The sequence below is a fragment of the Sus scrofa genome, chromosome 5 (assembly GCF_000003025.6).
Source record: "Sus scrofa isolate TJ Tabasco breed Duroc chromosome 5, Sscrofa11.1, whole genome shotgun sequence".
Lineage (NCBI taxonomy): Eukaryota > Metazoa > Chordata > Mammalia > Artiodactyla > Suidae > Sus > Sus scrofa.
In genome coordinates, this window is record NC_010447.5 from 17551499 (window position 1) to 17571879 (window position 20381).

The following is a 20381-nucleotide window of genomic DNA, read 5'->3' on the forward strand; positions in this document are numbered from 1 at the left end:
TGGAATGGGGAAATGTGGCCGGAGGTGAGGCTGCGTCCTGGGCCTGAAAAGCCTGCAGAACTTTTCTTCTTGGCAGGGTCCTCCCAGCTCCCTCTCTCCAGGAACCTGGGGATCTCACCTTTGGTGGAGAAACTGTGGCCCAAGGAGGGGCAATGACTTGCTCAGGGTCACCAGCATTGCCCGGCTGAAGGTTTCCCAGGCCAGGCTCTAAGGGGGCAGTGTTGGGGGTGGGGGGTCAGTGAGAAGAATTCCTGGAATGGGCAGGGCATAGCCTCCTGGGCAGGCTCAAGTTGTGGGGGCGGGGGGTGCAGGTGGAGGTGCAAAGAGGGACCAGCTGTGGAACTTGGGTGGGTTTAGGGGGCAGAGGGCTAGGAGGCTGGGGGTGGGAGGTAGTGGGAAAAAGATTCGAGTGTGAGTGCTGAGGGGTAAGGACTTTGGAATGTGTGTGTGTGTGAATGTGTATGTGTGCATGTGAATTTGCATGTGACTGTGTCATGTGTACGTGTGTGTGCTTGTGTTTGCATGAGTGATGTGGTATGTGCGTGTGTGTGTGTGTGTGTGTGTGTGTGTGTGACAGTGTGTATGTGTAATGAGTGTGTGGGTGTGCATGGATATGTGAGTGATGCGGTGTCTATGTATGTGTGTGTGTACGTGGTAGTGGGTGAGGGGATGGAGATTAAACGATTGGTCTCTTTTGCCTGCTTGGAGGTTGGGGGCAGGGAGGAGTGGGATCCCCAGGGTTAGGAGGGTAGAGGTGAGAGAAACAGAGTTTGGAGCAGTGAGATCACAAGCAGGTTTATCCACCAACAGAATGTCCGGGAGCACTGATCAGAGAGCACTCAGGACCCCTGCTATTGGGGCAAGGGCTTTTTTATAGTTAGGGTTTCATGTGATAGGTCACATAGTATGTCGCATAGTCTCCAGGAGAAAGGGGAAGGGGGCTTGGGAAACGGAGAAGGAAGATGTAGGCCATTAAGTGTGATTTTTTTTTTTTTTTTTTTTTTTGGTCTTTTTACAACCACACCCTCGGCATATGGAGGTTCCCAGGCTAGGGGTCCAATCAGAGCTGTAGCTGCCGGCCTATACCTCAGCCACAGCAACGCAGGTCCCAACTGTGTCTGTGACCTACACCACAGCTCACGGCAACGCTGGATCCTTAACCCACTGAGCAAGGCCAGGGTTCCAACCTTCGTCCTCATGGATGCTAGTCAGCCTTGTTTCCACTGACAGCCCTTTTGACTCTGTTCATTTAGAGGTTTAACAGCTCGTTAAAGTATCTTGGTCCTGGAGCCTTCATCTGTGCTGGAGTCTGTGTTTCCTGTTTGTTTGGTCAGCTGGAATCGTGTCTGGAGCCTGGGTGGGATCTTGATGATACGGCTGATTTCAGGTCCTCCGTTTTTGTTTTTGTTTTTTTTTTTGTCTTTTTGCTATTTCTTTGGGCGATCCTACGGCATATGGAGGTTCCCAGGCTAGGGGTCTAATCGGAGCTGTAGCTGCCAGCCTACGCCAGAGCCACAGCAACGCGGGATCCGAGCCACGTCTGCAACCTACACCACAGCTCATGGCAACGCCGGATTGTTAACCCACTGAGCAAGGGCAGGGACCGAACCTGCAACCTAATAGTTCCTAGTCGGATTCGTTAACCACTGCGCCATGACGGGAACTCCAGGTCCTCCGTTTTGAACTTTCTCTCCATATTACAGATACCACTGCAGCGCCAGGAAATCTGTATGCTCTTCAAGCTGCAAGTGAGAATTCCAGGGTAAATCTCTCTCTCTCTTAGATACACACACACACACACACACACACACACACACACACACACATCCTGCAGCAGACACACTGAAGGTCTCCTCGGGCATCCTCGTGGCCTCTGGCGTGAGCTGTCCCAATACCTTTATGGAGGAGAGGGAGGGGAGGGGGGGTCTCCAGTGCGATCACTGAGGAGTGGCTGCTGCCGGCTGGTCCTCCTGGTGTGGCCGAAATGGAAACCAGGAAGGGTGTTCCCCCCCAACCTCCTCCAGACGATGCCCCCAAGGGCTTGGTCTGTGTAAGGTGAGTGCGGAGAAGAAAAAGCCAACGAGCCGGGTGTTCGGGCAAAGAGAAGGAAATTTATTAAAGGGTAAGGATACCCTTGAGAAGAGCCCCCCCCACCCTCCGCGCTTCTGGCAGGTCCTTCTTGTACCCCACGCATGGGCGATTGGATTCGCTGGGGGGAGGTTAGTTTCTCTTTTGCCTGCAGCTGGACTCTGGTGGTCACATAGTCTTGAGAGAGTCGGAGGTGTCTCAGGGTAGGGTGGTCTCATAATCTTGAGAAAGCTGGAGGTGTGCAGGGTCCCATGGTCGGGGGGGGGGGTCTCATCGTCTTGGCAAAGTAGGCACCAGTGGCGAAATTAGGATGTCACTTGAGCAAGGCGGTCCATCTCATGGGTCACTGTGCTTCTCTTACTTTATTTGCGAGGTCAGCACGATGAGCCATTTTAACAATGAGCCCGCACGTCGCCTTGACCGTCTAAGGTGAACAACCTGGCCAGCTCCCTGGGTGGGGCTAGAAAGACGTGGGCGAAAGCTGTCAGTCCTGTCAGCTCTTTCCGGGGGGGTCCTCAGGCTGCCCCTAGAGCTTAGCTAAAGTAGGGGTAGGGTCATGCAGAGGGTGCGGCACATGGCCCGAGGCTACCGGGAAGTGAGACCTGCACTTAGCAGCCTCGGTCCGGCATTCCCTGTTCCAGCACATTTAAGGCCCATCTTGGGCTGAGTTTGCACTGCTGAGAACTGTTTGGTGGTGGCTTCCAGCGGAGGAGATGATGAGAGCTGGGGACCTTTATATAGGACAATGGCAGGGGTGAGGGATGGGGAGGAGAGTTTGAATGTACATGCAAGCCTGTGGACAGTGTGAGTACACAAGGTGCACCTGTGCTTCCCTGCCCCCAGAATATAGACTCCCACTTGTGTGTACATTCACAGACATGCACACACATATGTAAACGCACACACGTTCACAGACATGCACACACATATGTAAACGCCCACAGCCAAGCCCAGGGGCCTGCAGGTGTGTACAACACAGCAGTGAATAGACATTCACACAAAGTGTCCCAGATACACAGGGGTGTCCTTTCCTCTGGGAGGACAAATAAAATAAGTGGACAGGAATGTGCTTTGGGGTGGGGGAAGTGCAGGTCCAGGGGGACCCATCCATTGCCAGAGGCCTTTGCGTTTCAGATGCTGATCAGAGTGGGGAGGAAGGGGGTGGGGTTTGGGCCCCACCTGGCCTAGTTTCTGTGTGGAAATGGGATGTGGGGGCATGTGGCCAGGCCCACCTTGGGGTTAGCTTACTCAAGAATGGAGCTGACCTCTCAAGGAGGAGCTGGACTTGGGAGGCAGGCTGTCAGGGATTGCCTTCCTGGTTTTCAGGGCACTGGGGTTGATTCCTGGACTAGAACATTTTGTCCTGCCAATCTTTTTTTTTTTTAATTTTTTATTATTATTATTTTTTGCTTTTTAGGGCCACACTTGCAGCATATGGAAGTTCCCAGGCTAGGGTTTGAATCAGAGCTGCATCTGCCGGCCTGCACTATAGCCACAGCAATGCAGGATCCGAGCTGCATTTTTCTTTTTCTTTTTGGTTTTTAGGGCTGTACCCACAGCATATGGAGAGTCCCAGGCTAGGGGTCACATTGGAGATGTAGCTGCTGGCCTATGCCACAGCCACAGCAAAGCAGGATCCGAGCAGAGTCTGCGACTTACACCACAGCTCACAGCAACGCTGGATCCTTAACCCACTGATGGAGGCCAGGGATCGAACCTGTGTCCTCATAGATGCTAGTCAGATTCGTTAACCAACGAGCCACGACAGGAACTCCCACTTTCCCCAATCTTTCACCGCCCGATCTTTCTGCTCTTTCTCAGGAATCTGGATATTCTTTACCACGTCCCCACTCCTCCTCCAGGAAGCCTTCCCTGACTGAGCTTCAGATGGCTGGCACCGCTGTCTCCTGCCGCTCTCCGCGTTGCCGGCATCAAGGAATCTGGGCGCCTATGACCCTCCTCCATACTCTGGACGGTTCCGGCTTGGACCGAAAGCCTGGGCCTCGGCGGAGGGCGGAAGTGCGGCCCGGGGAGGGGCCGGCAGGCAGAGAAAGGTGGCCGGCGGCCAGCCCCGCCCCTACCTGTGTAAGCCGATCCGCCCCGCGCCTAGCGGATAAAAGTGGCCAGTCTCCCAGAGGTCAGCGAGTTCGGCCCTCTGTCGCCTGCCGCTCAGTCCAGCCCGCACAGCCAGCATGTCCGTCCACTTCAGCTCCCAGGTCTTCAGCTCGCGCTCGGCCGCCTTCCCGGGGCGCGGCACCCAGGGGCGCCTGAGCTCAGCGCGCCTTGGTGGCTTGGGCAGCAGCAGCAGCAGCAGCCTCTACGGCCTGAGCGCCTCGCGGCCGCGCGTGGCCGTGCGCTCATCCTACGGGGCCCCCGTGGGCGCGGGCATCCGCGAGGTCACCATCAATCAGAACCTGCTGACCCCGCTGCAGGTGGACATCGACCCCTCCATCCAGCAGGTGCGCCAGGAGGAGCGGGAGCAGATCAAGACCCTCAACAACAAGTTCGCCTCGTTCATCGACAAGGTGAGCCTGGAGCGCGGCCCGGAGCCAGGCTCCAGGCGGCAGCAGGCGCCGCGCCCTGACGCACACGGGCTAAGCGCGCTGGGAGGGCTGCGAGGGCTGGTGCGGGCTCTCTTCCTGCTAAAATCAGGGACCGTACCGTGCCCAAGCACCCTGTGACTCTTGTCCCTCTCTTTCGGCAAGCTGCCCAAATCATCCTGCTTTTTCCTCTCAGAATGTGCGATGGGTCTCTCCCGCTGCCCTGGCCGGCTGTGTCTGTGATTCCACTGGAGTTCTTGTGCCGCTTTTGTCACCAGACTCAGGTTGCGAGTTCCAGACACCAGGGCCAGGACTTCTTTCTCTGGGCCCCTTTCTCTGCCAATTGGCTGTGTGGAGTCAGAGATGGGGAAGGGTGACACCCCTCCCCGGGAGCTACTCTCCAGCAGATGCTGGAAATAAAGGGCTGGAGGCAGAGAGGCTCCTGGGTCCTTCTGCCACACCTACCTGGTCTTCCATCCGCCTTTCCATGCTTACAGGGGAGGTTATACCTGACCTTGGAGATAGCCCATCTGGGGACACTAAGGGCTCTGGGGAAGGCCATTTAGGAGGTATCTTTCCTGGCTGTTTAGGTCCCAAAGGTGTTGGGGGATGGAGGCAGGGGGGGAGGGGCAGACTCGTGGGGCTGGACCCAGGAACTGAGGGTCCCCTCTGGCCAAGGTCTCCTCCCTGGGCATGGAGCAGGCTTTCCCTGTCCTGCCTCTGTGTACCTCTCTGATTCCCTGGCCCCCTGTGTCCTCCTCTCCTCGCCCTCCAGACCTTACACAATCTTCAGGTTCCGCTGCAGCCTCTGCAGGAAGCGCCAGGCCCAGGTTCCTCCAGCGGCTGCCGAGCAGCAGCCCCCAGGTCCTGCTCCCTGAGCTGCTGGTTTTGAGGAGGCTCGCTTCCCATCCCCAGTTATACTGGTCTTCCTGAGGGGCTCCTTTTACACTGACTTGATTCTAGCATCCTGTCCTGAGGTCTTGTTGGAGGAAGAGGGAAGGGGAGAGAGGCTACTGAGAGATGATGAGATGAGGTCCCAGCCTGAAAGGAAAGGGCTAAGACAGGTTCAAGAACGCAGACAGGAAGAGGGCAGCCCTTCAGAGAGGGAGATGAGACCATCACTGGTGACCAGATGGGGAGCGGAGGAGGGAAGAGACCCGAAAGCACCAGCACAGGGACACAACAGTGACCTGAGCCCTGGACACACTCTGAGACACTTGAGCAGAGGCCTGGAGGACAGGCCTATTCAGGGTGGGCTTCCTGGAAGAGAGGGCAAGGGCTGAGGACCCAGGGTGGGAACAGAGGCAGTGGGAGCGCAGACTCTGCTGAGTGGCTGGAGACCCTCCCAGATCCGCTGTGAGGGGGCAGGTCTGCCCCTCTTGAGTTTCCTGCTCCCCTGCCCCTTCTAGGTGCGGTTCCTGGAGCAGCAGAACAAGCTGCTGGAGACCAAGTGGGCGCTGCTGCAGGAGCAGAAGTCGACCAAGAGCAGCCGCCTTCCTGGCATCTTTGAGGCCCAGATTGCTGGCCTGCGGAAGCAGCTTGAAGCACTGCAGCTGGATGGGGGCCGCCTGGAGGCGGAGCTTCGGAGCACGCAGGACATCGTGGAAGACTTCAAGAATAAGTACTGTACCCCGGTGCGACTGGGGGGATCCACGCCCTGGGCCAGTGTGCCCCTCTCAGCTTACTCTTTGCAACTCCTCTCTGGGTCAGAGGTCAGAGGTCAGAGGGTGCAGCTGCTTCGTGCAAGGACTCCAGGAAGGGAAGGTCTTGACTAAACTGTCCCCTGCTTCTCTGCTCTCCTCTTTGTCTCTGGGGGCTGTTTCCAAGTCATTCTGGTCTTTTCTCCTGACTTACTCTCAGTGCGACGGATCTCAAACCAGCCCTGATCTGCACTGTTCCCTTTGGGAGCCTGACCAAGGCCCAGGAGAGGGCAGGGTGAAAGGTGTCCTGTGACACACGTGCATCAGAACTTGCACAACTCTCAGATGGTTCTGGGCCAGCTCCATTTTTTTTTTTTTTTTCCTGATGAAGAATTAGGGTCAGAGAGTTTCAGGGACTTGATCGAGATTCTGTAGCAGATCGCTGAGAATTCTAGGGCTTGTTTTTGGGCCCCTGACTCCTGGGAGGAGACAGGGAGCTGACTTGGGATGGAGAGAAGTTACTTGGGATGGAGGGAAGGGATGAAAGCCTGGTCCTTGTGAGCGAGGGAGGGGGTGCCAGGACTGGGGGCTGGGTCTGCCCAGGTCAGGAGCCAGAAAGGAGGCTGTTAAGAGGGGCAGGAAGTGCGGACGCCTGGAAGAAAGGGTCTTAAGCCCAAGCCTTTGAGGTGCCTGCTGAACTCTCTGTTCTCACTGAATAGAAACCAAAGCCCGAGGCTTGGGGTGAACAGCCCTGACTGGTGGGCACTGAGGGTGATGAGCTCTGGGCGCTGCCTGGGGGTGTATGACTAAGCCGGACACTGGCTCTGACTGGAGGTAGAACAAACAAAGGCCTCTCCCCCCACCCCCCCACTTCCCTAGGGCAACAATCAACAAGATTAATCCCAGGGCAGGTGGAACCAGACAGGTGCAGGGTGGGGAGGGCCTGGGGCAACCAGCGAGCCCCTGCTGGCAGGTGTGCTTGTGTCTCCCCCCATCCCCCACCCATCCCCACCCCCAGAGCCCATCCAGCAGAGCACTTTCCTGGGGAGCCAGGTTGAGCCCTGGGTGGGATGGGGGAGGAGGAAGGAAGAGCTGGAAGAGGATAAGGGGATGCTGGGAGGGCCCTTGAGTGCAGGCGCCCAGGGAGCTCCCATCTGCACCCTCTCTGGGACCAGCAGTGCAGAAGCGTGGACAGATGGCCTGGCGGATGTTTTCCTGACAATTCTAGAGGCTGTGGGGGGGAGTGGACTTTGGGGGTCTGAGCTCCTGGGGGGCCTCTGCCTGCCCCAGCATCCTGCTCCCCACTGACGTTGCCCCACCTTGCTCCTGCTGCTCTCCAGAACCTCATGGACATGGCTGTGTTTTCGTTTCTGAAACCTATTTTGGGTCCTCACGTAAATCCTGGGTCAGGCCCACCTGCTGGCTTCCTCTGTGATCTGCTCTGCTGATGTCCACCTACAGGCAGGGGGCAGGCTCCTTGGGAGAAAGAGGGATGGGCGGGGGGCTGCGGGGGTGGGGATGGGGGCCTGACCCCCTACTTGGGACCTGGTTCTTCCCCCTTCCTGAGTCCACAAGGTTCCTCTTTTCCGGCTCCTTCTTCACCCTCAGGGGGTGGGACTGAGTAGTGGTTATGGTGTGGGCTCAGGACTCGGACCACCAGGCTTCACGTCTGGGCTTTACCACTCAGGAGCCTAGTGACCAGGCAGAGTGCTCGGGCTCTCTGTGCCTCTCTTCCTCTCCCTGTGAGTCACAGCACTGTTGTTATCATATCGGATCGGATCGTTGTAAGGATGAAATGAGCGAATATATGGGAAGCACTTTACAGTGCCGGCCCTTATGCAGTGGTCTGTAAGCATGGCTGTTATTTGCCTTCTCACGCCCAGTGTAGGCAGCCTTTGTCCTTTAATTCACACCTGTTCCCTGCTCCCCCACCCCCATCCCATGCCAAGATTCAAAGCCCCAGGAAGAACCCTATGGAAAAGTTAGGGGAGTTCCCTGGTGGTGCCACAGGTTAAGGATCAGGTGTTGTCACTGCTCTGGGTCAGGTGGCTGCTGTGGCTTGGGTTTGATCCTCAGCTTGGGAACTTCCACATGCCGCAGGTGTGACAAAAAAAAAAAAAAAGAAAGAAAGAAAGAAAGAAAGAAAGAAAGAAAGAAAAGTCCAGAACATTTTGTTTTGTAGCTGACACCTGTTTTTTTAGGCATGCATTAGGAGCAAAGGTCATGCAGGGCAGATAGGTTAGGACGGAGGCAAAGCTGCACCAACACTCTGCTCCCCTTCTGTGCCACAGGTATGAAGATGAAATTAACCATCGCACGGCTGCTGAGAATGAGTTCGTGGTGCTGAAGAAGGTGAGGGGCCAGACAGGCAGGGTGGGGAACACCGTTTGAAAACACAAGGGACAGGGGACTACATGCCTCTCACCTGAGCAGCTAGAGGGAACCCGAGTTCAAGGTCTGGCTGGCATCTCCAAGAAGGGAGTGCTGGGCTGGGAGAAGGAGAGATCTGGAAGTCAGGCCCTCATAGCACATCCTGTCGTGTGTGTGTGTGTGTGTGTGTGTGTGTGTACGTACGTGCACGCATGTCTGTGTGTGTATTTATGTGTGTGTCTGGAGAGTCACTACACTTGTTTCTGGAAGGGTTAGAATTAAGACTCGAGGATGGAGGTTAGAAAGGGTGATTTCAACCCTAAATCAGGAAGAGCTCAATCACAGAACCTTTCATTACAGACAAGGGTGACACATGGCAGACCTGAAATATTTGCTAAATGAATGGGATGGGCTGCCTTGAGGTAGAGTGAGCTCCTCATCCCTGGAGGTATGCAAGCTGAGGTGGGAAGGCCTTAGGAATATCTTTGAGGGGCTTAAGATTCTAATTCAAAGCACACTCACTCAGGGTTCCTGGCCCCTCCACAGAAACCTTTCCCAGCGTACTGGTTTGGTTCCTTGGAGGTTCAAGGGTGAGCCCGCCACAGGAGCTTAGCCACAGGGAAAGACCACATCCTCTGGACCGGCGGTGTTATCTGTGGCCTGCCTGCCTTGTATCGCCCATGCGGCAAGCTACACATTTAGGCCAGAGAGTTTCCATCTCTGGGAGCCGTGTCCTGGAGTCTGAGTGATTTCATGCTCTCCTATTTGACTGATGAGAAGTTGAGGCTCATCGAGTTGAAGCGATTTGGTCAAGGTCGTAGAGCTAGGAGGTGGCAGAGCTGGCGGTACGTCTCAACCACCAAAGCCTTTAGGAACTGGTGAAGTGCTAGGTTTGGGGCTTCGGGCTGCTCCAGGCAGCAGTGCTGAGAAGGCATCTGCGGTCCGGGTGAGGTGTGGGGACGATGCCCGTCTCAGCCTGGGTGGGTCCAGTGGCGGGTGCTTCCTGCCCAGGGCCTATCAGGCAGCCTGGAGGACTTCGTGTGTCTCTTGTTGGGCAGTGGTGTTTGGTCCTGGGGGTCGGACAGTGCTAGTTTGCTCCACCCCTGCTTGGTGTTTCTCTTACTGAGGACATGCTGTCCCTCGTCCCCTTTCTGCCACCGCCCCTCCCAGGATGTGGATATCGCCTACATGAACAAGGTGGAGTTGGAGGCCAAGGTGGACGCCCTGAATGATGAGATCAGCTTCCTCAGGACCCTCTACGAGGAGGTGAGGATCTCAGGGGTGGGGGAGAGACACCGTGTCCTACACAGCCTAACCACCGGGCCATCTGGTCTACCCCCCGCCTCAGGGTCAGTCTGGCTGTGTGTAGGGAGTCGATCCTGCTCTTTATTCATTCTGGATTCAGGAATCTATGGTGGGTGAGGAGTTCAGGAGGAGCTAGGGCAGCACAGCAGGGTGGGGTCCGTCAAAATTGGCCTTTCCGAGACTTGGGATGACCATTTTCCAGGAAGGGGAACTGGGAGGGGCTGGAGGAAACCAGGAGGCTGATGAAGGGATCCCGGCTGTGACAGGGTTCACAGGTGGGCTGGGTAGGCTGGCAGGGAAGCCCGAGTCAGGAGTGACTGGAGTGCCACCACCCAGCCACTTTGTCTGCTGCCACCCTGTCTCCTTCTCTCCACTCATCCTAGCCCTGTCCCGGGCTTCTCGCTCCTTTCCCTTACAGGGATTTAAAAACCTTTTCATTCCATCAGTGTGTGCCTCTGACTTTAGACAGGAGATAGGATAGCCAATCATGGCTGGTCTGGAACGTGAGGCTAATTACAGACCAGTTCTCATTTCTCTTCAAGCTGGTCTTTGCCTGAACATCCAGCCTCCACGAGCTTCCCTGGGAGAATTCCCACGCGCGTTAATTTCAGGGGCTGGATCCTGGAGGCTGATTTTGGGCACTTCTGGTCTCAGGGTGGGTCTCCATATGTCTATCACATGTTACATACATAAGCGAGTGTGCATATATACATGTATACACATTTTTTCCTCTTATTATGAGAGAAATACATACTCATTGCAAAAAACTCAAGAAAACTAAGAAACGCATAAAATTGAAAACAGGTCTCCTATACCTACTCTTACCATCTTGTTATCTACTTTTTCAGACTTTTTTCTGTGCATATCTATACATAGAGTTATATAGAAAGATATATATTTAATAAAATAGAATCATACCTTTGTCATGTAATGGTATACCATGGGTTCAATTCCCGTTCATAAATACGGCTGTATCATCAGTGTTCAAGGCGGCAGAGTTCGCCGTGATGGGGTGAATGTGACATAAAATAAGTCAGACCCATCCCTAACGATCCCCTGCGCAATAGAGCTCAACCCCAATACCACCTCGTAGCCAGGAGCTGCCACAATTTGCTATACTCTGTCACTTTTTTTTTCTTTTGGTCTTTTTTTAGGGCCGCACCCGTGGCATATGAAGCTTCCCAGGCTAGGGGTTGAATCGGAGCTGCAGCTGCTGGCCTACACCACAGCCACAGCCACAGCCACGTGCGATCCAAGCTGCACCTGTGACCTACAGCACAGCTCACAGCAACACTGGATCCTTAACCCACTGAATGAGGCCAGGGATCAAACCCTCATCCTCATGGATACTAGTCGGGTTCGTTACCACTGAGCCACTGAGACCGGAACCCCTCTGTCACTTATTTGTCTGCTGTAACCCCGCCAGACTCTTTGATTTGAAAAGGTGCTAATGGGTCCTTTCTGGGAGCCAGGGCTGGGCGGCTGTTTAGAAGGTGCTCGGTCTGTGTCGCCTCAGGCCTGATGACTCCCTCCCACTCTGCCTCATCTCCCTTTTCCTTTCCCTAGAGTGCAGGGAATCCCAGGATGGGTGTGGGGACAGGGATGGGTCATGCCCCACATCCCGAGGTTCTGTCTGGTCCCTACAGGAGTTGAAAGAGCTGCAGTCCAAGGTCTCGGACACCTCCGTGGTCCTCTCCATGGACAACAGCCGCTCCCTGGACCTGGACGGCATCATCACCGAGGTCAAGGCCCAGTACGAGGAGATCGCCAACCGCAGCCGGGCCGAGGCCGAGGCCTGGTACCAGACCAAGGTGTGTGGCCCCTGGGGGTCTATTTTCTCTTCCTGGCAGAGTCCTTGGTGGCGGCTTCCCCTACTCCTCACCCTGTCTCAAGCCTTGGGGGCCTGAGCACCCCTGTGCTGACAGACACAGGGTTCAAGTGTGTGGTGGTCTCCAGGGTCCTGGGAAGAAGAGGACGAGAAGGCCAGGTTCCTGCGCAGGGACAGAGTTGAGCCTGATGGGGACAGGACGGGGGAAATGGACATGGATTAATGATTATTACAGCTGATAGTTGGCGAGTATGCACCGTGAGAGGCAGTGTTTCAGATGTTATACCTGTATTGACTCGCATAAAGCACAGAAAAGCTTTATTAGGTGGGTACTATTATTATCCCCCTTTTACAGATGAGGAAACGGAGGCAGTGGGAGGTTAAGTAGCTTGTCTAATTCCACGCATCTAGTAGATGGAGGAGCAAGGGTTGGATCCTGGGTCCACGGGCTCACACCTGCCAAACATCTTCATTGCAGGCACTGGGTGGGCGCAGGTGCTAAGGGAGTGGGCAGGGGCAGGGGTGGGGTAATAGCGTCCTGGGGGAGGGGGTCTCAGGTGGGGGTTAAAAGCAGCGGAGAAGTGATGTCTCTGCAGAGCTAGGGACATGCGAGGACACAGGTAATGCCAGTGAGGATGGCTGGGTTCAGACTTGCTCCGTGACCCTCGGGCAGTCCCTTCTGTCCTCTGGGACTCGTTCTCCTTCCTCATCTGTGAAATGGGAGGCTCTGACAAAGGGGTTAACAGGTGAGGGTCTCAGACTTCCACGGATCCTCCAGCATCAGGACACCACGCGAATGGGAAGAGCCCTGGGGTCAGGGGGATGGGCCCGGGGAGCCATCCTTGTCCACCCTGTCCCCAGCCCCACCTGGAGCTTCCCAGGGAGGGAAGATAAGCTGGGAGGGCTTGTCACTCAGAACCTGGGGGCATCTTTGGGTGCAGCGAAGACGAGGTACCTGTACGCATGGCCCACCCCCCGCCATACTTCTCTTTGTGGCCCCTCCAGTTTGAGACCCTCCAGGCCCAGGCTGGAAAGCACGGGGACGACCTCCGGAATACCCGGAATGAGATTGCGGAGATGAACCGAGCCGTCCAGAGGCTGCAGGCGGAGATCGACAACATTAAGAACCAGGTGGGCACCAGCCCTCCTCCCTGGGGCAGGTGAAGGGCAGCCAGCTGGGGCCCAGCTCGGGATGAGGAGCAGGAGGCTGGGGAGTGGGGAAGGGGAGGGGAGGGCCAAGGGTGTCAGCCCTCCCGCTGCCACCCAGGCGGCCGAGGCTGGTACAGTCAAGTCTCTCAGGCCCACTTGTGAGCTCTCCAGGACAAAACGTCCTTGGCCAGGTCCTGGTTTGGCCCAAGGGAGGACACGAATTCCTGTGGAGGAAGCCTCGGGCTGGCTGGCCAGACTAGAACCATCATTCATGACCACATCGATACTCAGCCCTCTCCTTGCACCTGCCTCTGGGTGCAAAGGTGTACTTGGGTGCGATGGGCTGGAGGCTGGCAGAGTCCCTCACTGTGGTTCCCAGTGTGCCTCCCCCACTCCCCACTGCTTCCTCTTGCTGCTTCCTGGAGCTTACATTTGCCAAATATCTTTTTTTTTGTTGTTCTTGTCCTTTTGCCATTTCTTGGGCCACTCCTGCGGCATATGGAGGTTCCCAGGCTAGGGTCGAATTGGAGCTGTAGCTGCCAGCCCACGCCAGAGCCACAGCAATGCAGGATCCGAGCCGCGTCTGCAACCTACACCACAGCTCACGGCAATGCCAGATCGTTAACCTACTGAGCAAGGGCAGGGATCGAACCCCAACCTCATGGTTCCTAGTTGGATTCGTTAATCACTGTGCCACGACGGAAACTCCTTTTTTTTTTTTTTTTTTTTTTTTTTTGCTAAACATCTTCGTGCTTCGGGACCTTGGCACTCGGCATTCCCTCTACCTGGAATGCAGTTCTCCCAGCTCTGCCCGTGGCGGCCCCTCTCTCAGCCCCCGGGGTCTAGGACAAGAGACATCTTCCAAGAGATGGCTCCCTCAGCAGGCTGTGTGAGCTTCCCGAAAACACCTCTCACTCTCTGACATTTTCTGTTTGATTAATTTAGGATTGACTTATTAGATAAATCATATTCATTAGGTATAAATAAATACTGCCGCCCACCTCCACTGGAATATTAAAAATGCCTTAAAATATATTGGAGTTCCCGTCGTGGCTCAGTGGTAATGAACCCCGCTAGTATTCCTGAGGATGAGGGTTCGATCCCTGGCTTCACTCAGTGGGTTAAAGATCTGGCATTGCCGTGAGCTGTGGTGTAGGTCGCAGACACGGCTCAGATCCTGCATTGCTGTGGCTGTGGTGTAGGCTGGCAGTTATAGCTCTGGTTTGACGCTTAGCCTGGGAACCTCCATATACTGTGGGTGTGGCCCTAGAAAGCAAAAAAAAAAAAAAAAAAAAAAATGCCTTAAAACAGAGACCCCCGGTCTGGGGTCTGGTTCCTAGCTCCTCCCTTCTCAACACCTGGCATATGGTCAGGGCTCAGGTCTCAGAGAGAGGTCATTTGGGAGGAGGTGCTGTGAAGCTGGGGTGGGGGCATTGATGAGGAAGGGTCCCCCAAGCCTTGGCCAAGGCGTGGGGGTCAAGGGGTAGCTAAACCTGAGCAGGTGTCCGCCGTGGGGAGGGAGAGAGGGGAGCTGATGACTGCTGCAGCTTCAGAGGGCTTATTTCCAGATGAGCCCAGGGATGGGATACAGGCTGATCTACCCAGAAAGGCCCCCCCCCTTGGAGCCCTGCAGCCCTGTTTACATGAGGGCGAGGGCGGAGGCTGCCTCCTGACCCAGATGCAGGGCCTTGAGTCACTGGTGCCGTGAGCCAGCGACCAGGCCAGGAGGGGAGGGACAGAATAATGAATGGCAGTTTCCCAAACCCCTGAAGCTTCTGCCACATCCGGTTCTCATCTCACACAGCAGGGCAGAGTCAGGCCCCAACGCTGGAAGTCTACCACCGTGGAGAGGCTCAGAGTGGCACTGCCAAGGGGGCACCACTGTGACAGAGGAGGATGCTGACCCGTGGATGGGGGCAGAGGGCATCAGCCAGCCTCCTGGGCGAGCCTGGGGGCATTGGGCAGAGAGGCAGAGTGCGTGTGCTGAGGCAAGAGGATCTGAGGGCTGAGGAGGGGTGTGAGAAGGAAGGAGGAGAAGCGCTGGGCTGGAGGACAGGGATGGTGGCCCTCGGAGCTGAACCAGAGGAGGCCCAGGACATACAGTCTTCGCTTGTGGGGGTTGGGCCACACGAGAGGGAAGACTAAGGCCAGGCTGGACGTGGCCCCTGCTGCTCAGGCTGTGAATCAGACCACCCCTGCCCACTCCTGGGGGGTGGGTGTTGATTAGGCATTTTGATCTGGGGCTTCCAAGCAGCATCTCTGTGCTCCAAGTTTCCCTGTTCTGAGCCTGTTCCCAACCAGTTCCTCTTTTGAAGGTGGTTTTGGTTCTGGTCAACGACCTGAAACTTGAGGACTGAATTAGGATCCCACAGCCTTGGAGCTCCTCCAACTGGGGGTTGGGTGGGCGTAAGATTTATTAGTAAATCATAATGGCATTTGTTAAATGCTTACTGTATGCTAGACACTGTGCCAAGGACTTGTGTGTAATTTCATTTAATTACTTGCAATATCTCTATCTACCTATCTATACTGTGATTATGCTTTTTTTTTTTTTTTTTTTTTTTTTTTTGGTCTTTTTAGGGCCATACCCACAGGATATGGAAGTTCCCAGGCTAGGGGTCCACTTGGAGCTATAGCTGCCGGCCTACACCACAGCCACAGCAACGCCGAGACGCGTCTTTGACCTAGACCACAGCTCATGGCAACACCAGATCCTTTACCCCTTGAGGGAGGCCAGGGATCGAACCTGCATCCTCATGGATCCTAGTCGGATTCATTTCCGCTGCACCACAACGGGAATTCCAATTACTGCTATTTTAGAAAGAGGAGACTTTGACTTAGCGGGTTGATTCATCCAAGATCAATTCCACGGCTTGTAAGTGGCAGAGCCAGAATTGGGACCTAGGCATCGGGTATCCAAACCCGTGCTTTAAACCCTTGGGATTCTCTGGTGCCACTGAAGCCACCGTGCGCAAGTTGCCCAGGTGCTCACTGCAGGACGGGGAGGCGGGAAGGCAGTGACTGGTGAGGCCTGCCCCCCAGCTCACAGCCACACTGCTCCCCGCAGCGTGCTAAGTTGGAGGCCGCCATCGCCGAAGCTGAGGACCGTGGGGAGCTGGCCCTCAAGGATGCTCGCGCCAAGCAGGAGGAGCTGGAGGCCGCCCTGCAGCGGGCCAAGCAGGACATGGCCAGGCAGCTGCGCGAGTACCAGGAGCTCATGAACATCAAGCTGGCCCTGGACATCGAGATCGCCACCTACCGCAAGCTGCTGGAGGGCGAGGAGAGCCGGTGAGGACACAGAAACTGGCTCGGGCTCTGTGGGGCCTGGGGCTTGACATGCATCCATCAGCAGGCATTTCCTGTGTATCCTCGTCCATGGGGCACTGGGGATGGGAAGTGCAGGGAAGGCACAGCTGATGCTTGCTTCCTTGCCCTTGATGAACTGACTTTCTAGAAGGAAAGGCCATATGGCATAAAGCTAGTGGGAAAGTTGGAGTAATAGTTGCGCTTTCATGGGTGGGGCCATTACTAGGGTCATCTTATTTGTTTCTTCTTCTTCTTCTTCTTCTTTTTTTTTTTTTGGTCTTTTTAGGGCCACACCCACGGTATATGGAAGTTCCCTGGCTAGGAGTTGAATCAGAGCTGCAGCTGCTGGCCTACCCCACAGCCACAGTAATGCCAGATTTGAGCCGCATCTGTGACCTAAACCACAGCTCATGGCAACACTGGATCCTTAACCCACTGAATGAGGCCAGGGATCGAACCTGAGTCCTCGTGGATACCAGTTGGGTTCATTACCGCTGAGCCACGATGGGAACTCCAGGGTCATCTAATTTGATCCTCAGAACACTTCAGGTAAGCAAGTCAGGTAGTGCTGACCCCTTAGTTTACAGAGGGGAAACTGTGGTTAGTTTTATTAATGGAGGGGACAAGGCCAGTGTGCAGTCAAGTTCTGCTGATTCGTGGTCCAAGCATCTTCCATGGCAACAGGCTGCTTGTCACTATGTAATTGAGGGCCAGGTCATGTGGAATTGACTGAATGTGGTGGAGGACGTACATTTTCCCTGTCCCCAGAGAAATTTGCATACTCACCTGCAGCCTGAGATGAAGCTTGGCTGGGTTCATCTTACAGGGAATTCTTCACGAAAGACATAAAACTTATGTCCAGGAAGTTGGATCTTCATTCGTACCTTGATGGATTGGTGAATTCATTCCATCCACAGATAAGACATCTGGAAACGTCCCAGCGTCCCCATCTCTTGCCCTTGGCTTTTGTTTCGCCTCCTTCCTAGACCTGGGGCTTCGGAGGCCACTGAACTTCCCTCACTGCCTCCATAAATTGAAGCCTCCTCTCCCCCTGTTGAGTAAACTCATCCCCAAGGCCAAGGGCTTGGTGACCGTTAGGCAGTGAGTCACCAAACAAACACACCCAGCTGTCTCAGATGGATTTTTAATTTCCAGTGCAAGACCTGTTTCAGCCCCTCAGGCTGCTTAAAGCCACCCCCCCATCCCTCTTTCTCCCCCCCCATCTCTGCTGGAGCTGAATTCACTCAGTCAATGATTCACTAATTATTTCAACACATATTAAGTAATTAGTATGCGCCAGACCTCATGTTAGGGGCTCGAGATTCAGGAATCAATAAGCCGCAGCCTTCTTTGGGGATTTTATGACCCCTTAAGGCAAGGCAGCCATCTGCATAAACAATAAGAGCAGCTGCCATTGACCGAATCCTGTGTGCCCAGGGCTTTAGGTAAGTTATGTTGTTTAACCCTCACAAACAACCCTGTGAGGTTGGTACTGAGTTAGACCTCATTATCGGTAAGGAATTGGAGGCTCTGAGACATCCTGAGGACACGTAGCCAGGAGGTCGGAGGGCCTAAATGAACCCCTCTCCTCACCCCACATTTTATTTTTCTTTATTTTGGCATGGGGATGTTCCTAGGCCAGGGATCGAACCCTCACCACAGCTGTAACCGGAGCCATAGCAGTGACACCATCAGATCTTTAACTCCCTGAGCCACAAAGGAAACCCACTCCGCATATTTTTTTTTTTTTTTTTTTTTTTTTTTGGTTTTTAGGGCTGCACCTGCGGCATATGGAAGTTCCCAGGCTAGGGGTTGAATCAGAGCTGCAGCTGCTGGTCTACACCACAGCCACAGCAGCATGGGATCTGAGCTGCATCTGTGACCTACACCACAGTTCACGGCAACGCCGGATCCTTAACCCACTGAGCAAGGCCAGGGATCGAACATGTGTCCTCATGGATACCAATTGGGTTTGTTAGCGCTGAGCCACAACGGGAACGCCTCCACTCCTCATGTTGTCACAGGGGAGGGGGGAAGGAAATCGGTCCTGCGTGGGGCCTGGATGGAAGGGTGGGGGGCGCTTCCTCCGGTGCTCAGAGACAGCCACCCTCACAGGTCTCTGCTCTCCTCTGCCCACAGGCTGACTGGAGATGGAGTGGGAGCCGTGAACATCTGTAAGTCCCCGGCTGCGGGCGCATCACCTGTGCTGTCCAGACAAGGCAGGGTCGGTTGGATGGTGCATTGGCCTGAAGGCCCAGCCTTATGGAGGCCAGAGGCCCCTTCCCTTTAACAGTTTTCAGCAGGGGCCCCGGAGCCCCCATCCAGCCGGGCTCAGCAGCCCAGGGAAGCCATGCAAGAGGGCAGAGTTGTGTGTGTGTGTGGGGGGGTGCGGTGTGGAGAGGCTCCTTCTGGACTGGCCCCCGGATGCTGGTGGAAGGGGAGGGGGTGGGAGTGGGGGAGGAGACGGGGCAGCTCCGGCGGGAGGCTGGGGCCTTGGGTGGTGGGCCTCCCAGCTCATGGGGCCTCCTCCCCTCTCTCTCAGCTGTGGTGAACTCCACGGGTGGCGCTGGCAGCCGGCTGAGCTTCGGGGGAACCATGGGCAGCAACGCCCTGAGATTCTCCAGCGGTGGAGGGCCTGGGACCCTCAAGAGCTATTCCTTTAGGACCACATCTGCCACTGGCAGGAACACCCACAACTGAGCCCTGGGTGTGGGGAGACCTGTACCACTTGCCCCCATTGTCACAAGAGGACTCCCATCCCTGGTCCCAAGACTGAGAAGCAGTCTGAAAAGTGATGTCAGAACAGCTTTCAATAAAGCAGCCCCTTTCTGAGGCCTGGGTGGGCCCCATGCCCAGCAGCTGGTGTCCTGGCTTTGTTAGGCTTGGAAAGTGGTGGTGGGGGCCGTGGGGTTCGGGGCTCTGGAGAGCACAGTGTCTGCCCTGGGAGCTGGGAGAGCACAGTGGTGACATAGGGTGCTGCTCTAAGGAACTCGGTTCTCATCCATAGTGAGGCCTTGGCCCCCTCCCAGGGCTGGGGCTGATTCCAGCTCCTCTCTGGAAGAAGCCCAGAAACTCCCAGAAGTTCTGGCTTTGCGGGGAAGTGGGCGCTTAGAGTCCTCTCCTGCTGAGGTGGTGGGAGGGCTGTTTGCACACAAACCCTCCCCCGCCCCTCCCCCCATGCCCTGTGCTGTCAGTGAAAGAACATTCCGCAGTGGTGAGATGGCCACAAACATTTAGCTGCCCCAGGCCTGGGTTTCGGGTTGAGCAGCCAACTTGAATATCAGCCACCCTCAGCCCTTCCTGGTGCCGGATCTGCCAGGCCCTGGGGCCTTGGACCGTGTGTGCGTGTGTGTGTGTGTGGGGGGGGGGTCTTGGAGGGGGCTCTGGGGGCCCCAGAGTCTGTGGGGGTGGAGGAGGTCTGTGTGTGTTTGGGAGGGGTATAGGGTGAGTGGGGGGAGGGTTCCAGACTCTAGATCCCTGGTGGGGGGACTCTGTGCCTAGGTCTGCGGGCAGAGGGGCGGGCTGTGTATCTGGATCCCTGAGGGTGGGAATGGGGGGTCGGGGGAAGACATCTGGGTGTTAAGTCTGTGTCTGATGGGGCATCTGTATGTGTCAAGGTCTCTGATGTGGGGTCTGGGTGTCTGTGTGTGTAGGGGGTGTCCTGAGGTCTGTGCTTGGGGAGAGCAGCACATATGATGGGTACTGGGGAGGTGGGAGGTCTCTGTCCGGACCCCCCTGAAGTGATGACGGTGGTATGTTGGGGGGCTGGGGGACCATCTCAAGAGTGTTTGCTTTTGGGAGGAGGTGAAGTTGCTTGATCCCATCGTCAGGGAAATTTTATGTGTGGGGTGAGGGTGGAGTGAGGGAGTGGAGGAAGGAGACTACTGGTGTCCTAGCATCCTCAAGTGATGGGGTCTCCACGGAAGATGTCAGGGAAGCCTGGCTCTTCTCCTTCTGGCTGAGGATCCTCCCCGAAGCCCTTCTCTCTTCCCTTCCAGCTCCTCGTGCTTCTCTGTGTTTGGGTTTTGGGACCTGGGTGTCTGTGTTCCCCCTGCACCCTCCAGTGTGGCTCTAGGGGCAGGGTGCCTCCGAGACAGCCCTCTTCCTTGCTGAGAACCGCTCCTTTGTTGCCTTGGAAGGTGGCGAAAACCGAGC

At 55.7% G+C, this 20381-nt stretch overlaps 1 long non-coding RNA gene across 1 annotated transcript; it reads left to right on the top strand.

Annotated features, from left to right (window-relative positions):
* KRT7 lies at positions 1694-19084 on the top strand. The gene is made up of 10 exons (XR_002343948.1): positions 1694-1762; positions 3910-4613; positions 6038-6249; positions 8560-8620; positions 9809-9904; positions 11590-11754; positions 12777-12902; positions 15988-16208; positions 18366-18400; positions 18769-19084. It is a non-coding gene; the product is annotated as a keratin 7 (long non-coding RNA).